The following is a 6,269-nucleotide window of genomic DNA, read 5'->3' on the forward strand; positions in this document are numbered from 1 at the left end:
GAGTAGACACTCGATAAACAGGTGGCGACCGACTACACAAGGCTGACCAGTCTGCTGAATTTGGAGAGGGAATGAGAGAAAGCAGCCCATGAGAAGGAAGTGAAATCTAGCCATGTTCACTAGAGAAGGAGCAAAGGGAGCCGAGCTTAGAAGCAGTTGCAGGAAGGCAGAGGGGTAGATGGTTAGATGCCCTCCGTGCGCCTGCCAAGATCGCATACAGACTGTCCCCAGGAGCCTCTGTCACTTCGGTAGGGTCCAGCTCCAGAGGGATGGTCCAGGGGAAGGAACTTCAAGAAAAAAGAAGAAGGGTTAGCCTGGGAAAAACGTCTCCTCTAGTGCTGCCCCCAGGTCCTATCTCTACTGCCTTCTGACTCGAACGTTCCTTCCACCCTCCGCAGTGCACAGGTGTGCCAAGAGGGATGGACTGGCACAAGCAAGGCCCCAGCTCTCAGCTCAGTCCCATCCCACCAAGTCCCAGTCTGCAGCACCAGCAGCCAAGCTGCCAGAGACACTTTTCAGCCCAGCCCTGCTGCCAGAGATTTTTGGTTTGATGTAGCCGGCCTCTTTCTTTTTCTTAATGCAGTCAAGGGTGCCTGTGAGGCCCAGAAACTAAAGGAAGCAGCTTCTCTAACTCACTTGATTGCAACACTAGGTCCAGAGGCTTCTATTCTGGAGGCAACTGAGGCAAGAAATGAATTCAGTCAGGTGGGGTGTAATCCCAACATTTGGAGGATGAGGCAGCAGAATCAAGAGTTCAAGGTCACCTGAGCTATGTAGTGAATTCCAAGCTGACCTGTACTACAGAGCAAGAGTGTCTCCAAAAAATTTAAAGGGTCCCAAAGATTTTATGCTTCTTTGCAGAATTTGGCTAAAAGAACCTAAGTATTCAGACTTAGAATAGCCTTTGTCCAACTCAGCCCTCCAGGACCAAGAGTCAGTTGGAGCCAGAGCAGGGCTGAGGGGGCCTAGCAGGCTGAGGCTGGCAGAGAGGTGAGGAGAGCTGCTGCAGATCCCCCCTTGCCACTTGTGCCTTCAGGTGCTCTTTTGCTGCAAAGGAGTAAGGCTTGCCTAGGAGCCAATTAAAAGCCTGGGAAGCAGAAACTCAAAGTGTTGTTTTGTAGAATGAAGACACAAGTAGCAAAGATGGACTTTTTTAGGACCAAAGCCCTGTGGTTTTGGCATTTCTGCCTGATGCCATTCATCACTACAATTTTACTGGACAATGCTTAATTACCTAGCCTTCTGGGAGAAGCAGTGTTACAAATAACCCAAAGGAAGCAGTCTCCTATTGCCTTTAGAATGCCTTGTGAAGGCTAAGCTTTCTAGTTTACAATGCCTTTAGAGTTTAATTTCTGAAAGTATGGTTCCTGGGCCAGCATCCAAAGTGTCACCTGGGAACTTGTTAGAAATGTAGAGTCACAGGCCTTACCCCAGGCCCAAAGAATCAGAATCTGCATTTTAACAGGCCTCCAAAGTGATTCTTGAGCATATTTTTTTTTTTTTTGGTACCGGGGATCGAACTCAGGACCTTGCGCTTGTGAGGCAGGTGCCGGAACCACTGAGCTAAATCCCCGGCCAATTCTTGAGCATATTAAAGTTTGAAATGCACTTCCTTCCACCAATGTTTAAAACTTTGCAAGAGACATTAAGAAGCCAGGCACGGGGGGTTGGAGAGAGGAATGTTAAGCAGAAACAACCCTTGTCTTAAATACCAGCCTTGGGCCGGGGATATAACTCAGTAGTAGAGCATTTGCTTAGCATGCTAAATGCCGGCTTTGGCCAATCTGCAGAGCACACAGCAGCCTACTCATAGGTTTCAAGGTAAGGGTTCATTTTGCTCTTCTCTCTTCTCCATCCCATACCCTTCTCAAGCCACGCCAGGACACATGAAGTTTCTCTAACCCTGCATCATCCTTCACATCTCTGTCTTTGCCTTTGCATTTTCCTTTTCTAGGAATTCCCTTCCTTTCTTGCCTGCTTAGCAAGCTCATAGTTCTCTTCAAAACTCTGCTGCAGAGTCATCTACTCCTGATCTTCTAGTTATCATTTCTCTCTGTGCTCTGTGATCCTGGGTACATTCACTTACATATCGATCCAGTCACTTGTTTAACAAACTCAAAATTGTCTTCCATTATCCATGGAAGATATGTTCCCAGATCCCTAGTGGATGCCGAAACCATAGATCATACCAAACCTTGTATATAATCACTAGGCTGCCACAACAGACAATCTGATAACTGTGACAGCTACTAAGTGACTAATGGCCAGGTAGTGGATACAGCTTGGATATGTTGGACAAAGGAATAGTACATGTCCTGCCTGGGATGAAGCAGGAAGATGCAAGATTTGGGCCAGGGATTTAGCTCAGTGGTTCTGCCACCTGCCTTGCAAGCAGAAGGACCAGAGTTCGATCCCCAGTACCAAAAAAAGATGCAAGATTTAATCACGCTACTCAGTTTGAAACCTATGAATTGCTTATTTTGGGAATTTTCCATTTAATAATTTCAAACCAAAACTGACTGTGCCTAATTAAAACCACAGAAAGCAAAAGCCAAAGATAAGGGGGGACGACTGTGCCTACTCAATGGCCCTGTGTGCTAGACAGTGGGCTAGAAACTAGAGACCTAGAAATGAATGATACGGCTCCCTTTGGGAGCTCACATTCTAGACAGGAGATAAATGCTCAAACAGTGCAGCATGGTGGGTGGAATCCTGTCTGCAGAGGGTAAGGATAAGAAGGTGCCCCTGGTATTGCTGGAGTCTCTATAGAAAGGAGCCAGAGAGTATTGTCACTATTTATTCACACAACTAACCTGTCTAGACTCTAACTCCAGTAAAAAGCTTGTGTCATATTCTTCTGAATATGCTCTGGGCCTTTTAGTTCCCTGAGCAGATGAGGGTAGGTGAATGTCTATATCACATCTGAGGAAAGGGTAGAAATTCCACCATCCTGCCCTCATCCAGCCAAGGTGTGAGGGAACAGACCCCAGGAGCCAGGTCCAGAGGCTCCCTGAACAGGCTTCCACTCCACTCCACAAGGGGTTGTCTCACATGGGTCAGAGGCTTCAAGGGCCACAGAAAAGAACTAAAGCAGGGTCTCTAAAAGAAGAGAACATGTCTCCCTCAGGAAACAATCAGGACAACAGAAGATAAAAATCTGATCAAGTCTGGAGATACCTAGGAAGATGAGAGAACTAGTTCACTCTGATGAGACTTAAGCAGGGCCTCAAAGGAATGTTGTTATGAGTAAGTAAGAAAGGAGAGGCAACCCAGGAAAAATGCACCAAGGGCAAAGACTCCAAAGCAAGAAAGACAAAGGTAAAGTACAGGAGCAGATAGCTCCTGTTATTAAAACAATGGGAGATATAGACAGGCAACAAAATGGCACCAGAACACAGAAGACCATAAACATACAATGCACTCAGACAGGGGCCTTTGAAAGTTCCAGAACAGGTAAATCCCCATCGCTTTCACCACCTGTGAAATGAGAAAGGTCTTTGCTTTGTGAGAAAACTCTGAGTTTCCTTGTTTTTTTGGTGAAGAAGAGATGTGAGAGTCTGGTTTTATGGAAGTGGTCATGGATTGCCTGACCTCCCCTGAAGGAGCCTAGACCACAACTGCAAACCAACTAGTCAGAAGGTCAGTGGTCCTGAGAAACTTTCTTTTTGCTTAGTAATTCAGTGCCAAAATGACCACCCAACTATTTACCAACCACTCAGAAAGAGCAAGCTAGCATTTTATCAAATTGTCAATGTAGACATGTGAGCAATCCAATGTGTGTGTGTGTGTGTGTGTGTGTGTGTGTGTGTGTGTAGTTGCAAAATCAAGAAAAAGACCAAAGGGCTGAAAGTCTTTTAAGGAAGGCTTATCTACTGGCCCCAGTGGACCAGCTGGCCATTTGCAATTCCAATCATCAAATTCTGAGCTGCTAGCTCCTCCATTATTCATAGGTGGCTCCAGCCCCTCCACCCTTAGGGCTGCTTTCTCTTGGCAAGGCCTGTGTGCTTCTGGAAACATCGGACATGGGAGCAACTAGGGTTCTAGGGACCCAAAATACTGCAAATTCAAGTAAGAAACTGCTTGCTAAAGAATCTCCAACAAGAGATTCAGGTTGCTTTCCTCAGCACACTTTCTGCCCCTCAGAGTGTCACCACTCAGAGCTCCACAACACCCTTGCCCAAGCTCAGCTTCTTATCTCTTCAGATGGGTAGAGAGATTTCAGTATTTTGGTTAAAGGATTTTCTGCCTATAGAAGTCCAAGTTAGTAAGAGATGGGGATGAATCAACAGAAGATATTGTCATCCATACTGAATGGCACAGGCCGAATGGAATTACATAGAAGGCAAAAGTCCAGTTTCTGAGTTGCAAGAGCTGACAAGATGGATTGAACTAGCGAAAATGCACTCAAAGGGATTGGAGGCTCAGCCCAGGTACTATGCCTAAACTATATCTTTTGACCGATCTTGCTATGTAGCTCAGGCTGGCCTTGAACTCGCAGTGATCCTCCTGCCTCAGCTTCCCAAGTGCTGAGATTTCAGGCATGTGCCACCATCCTCAACTTCTTTTTTTTTTTTTTTAATAGGAGCAAAGTTGTATTAAAGGTAGGAAAAGGAACAGGCTGCAGAGCAAGTTTGGGCCAAGTAAAAGTGGGAAAAGAAGTACACCCTACAGCATGAGGGTAGGACACATGCAAGAGAAAATGCGGTGGCCCCCAGTCATTGAAAACAAAATCCTATGACTCTCTATTTTATGTAGATATAGTCCCTGGTTTAAGATGGTTCGACTTAAAATTTCTATATTTATGATGGTGCGAAAGTGATATGCATTTGGCAGAAACTATACTTTGAGTTTTGAATGTTTGGTCTTTTCCCAGGCTAGTGATTTATAGTAAGATTCTTTCCCACAATGCTGGGCAGTGGCAGTGAGGTGCAGCTTGCAGTCAGCCCAACAATCACAAGAATAAATAACCAATATGGGGCTATGTGGTTCTACAGGTGTATTAAATCCATTTTCAACTTACAATATTTTCAGAACAGATGTAACCCCATCCGACTTGAAGAGAATCTGTGTAGGAAAAACACCCTCAAATAACCTAAGTAAATTTTGAAGAGTAAGAGCTAGGGCCAGGGTTTGAGCCAAGTCATGTGAAGCTGAAGCCTATTCCCTACATTGTTCATCTTCCTGTCACTAGATTTCATAGATGATCCTCTCTAGGAGGATATGAGAGAGAAATCAGGTCTTTCTTATGGTCCCCTGCAGGGCTATTTTTTTTTTTTTTTGGTACCGGGGATCGAACTCGGGTCCTTGCTCTTGCGCAGCAGGCAGCAAAACCACTGAGCTAAACCCCTGGCCCCAGGGCTGTTTTGATTTTAGGCAAAATTAGAGTTCTACACCTGGAGTTTCTACCTTCGATTTTGATTTCATGACTACATATGAGAGGAAAGTTAGTGGGGAAGCAAGGCTGGGAGAGAGAGGTGGGTGTGTTCTTCCTCCTCCTCCTCAGTCCCAGTTCTGAACCCAGAATGGAAGCCAGATTTTGAACCAATCAAATTAAAATTAGGGCACACCTACACTTCCACATCAAAGTGCCTTGTGAGGATTATGTGGATCAGCTGTCAGCCCACACTCCAGCTCTTATCCGTTATTCTCTTAGTCCCAGGACAATGGATGTAAAATCGCCTCCCATCACCTGTATAATCCTGTATTTTAAAGGCTATCCTCCAATGCATGAAATATTTGAGGAATTAGAAAGGGGCCCCTTGGCCCATGGAAAATGTTACACCATAGCCCAGGAATGAAGCCACTTCCTCTCTACGAATATATCAGCTACGAAGAGTCCTTCTCCCTCCCCCTACCATGCCAACATGTGCCCTTGGTATGTCCTGGACAGGATATTTCCTTCAGTATGCATATTGACATATTTTTTATTTGGAGGTAACAAGTGTCCTATGGCTAACCAAGAACAAAACAGGAACATTCAGTGGCTCTTCTCCATGGCTACCCAAGAACAGTTGATAAAAGAGAGAATTCATCAACCACAGGCATGTTACAAGAGGACCATGATGTCTGGAGAGCTTGAGAATCATTCAAAGATGAGCTTGAGGGGCCTGGGACTTAGCTCAGTGGTTCCACCACCTATCTCACAAGTGCTAGGACCAGAGTTCGATCCTGGGTACAAAAAAAAAAAAATGAGCTTGAAACTACATCAGAGATCAGAGACCCAGCAAAGATCTCCTTTATCTGGGTCCTGAATGGCAAAGTGGGAAAAA

Source organism: Heterocephalus glaber, unplaced genomic scaffold (assembly GCF_053883595.1).
Source record: "Heterocephalus glaber isolate CG9 unplaced genomic scaffold, H.glaber_assembly_v1.0 deba00001429, whole genome shotgun sequence".
Classification (NCBI taxonomy): domain Eukaryota; kingdom Metazoa; phylum Chordata; class Mammalia; order Rodentia; family Bathyergidae; genus Heterocephalus; species Heterocephalus glaber.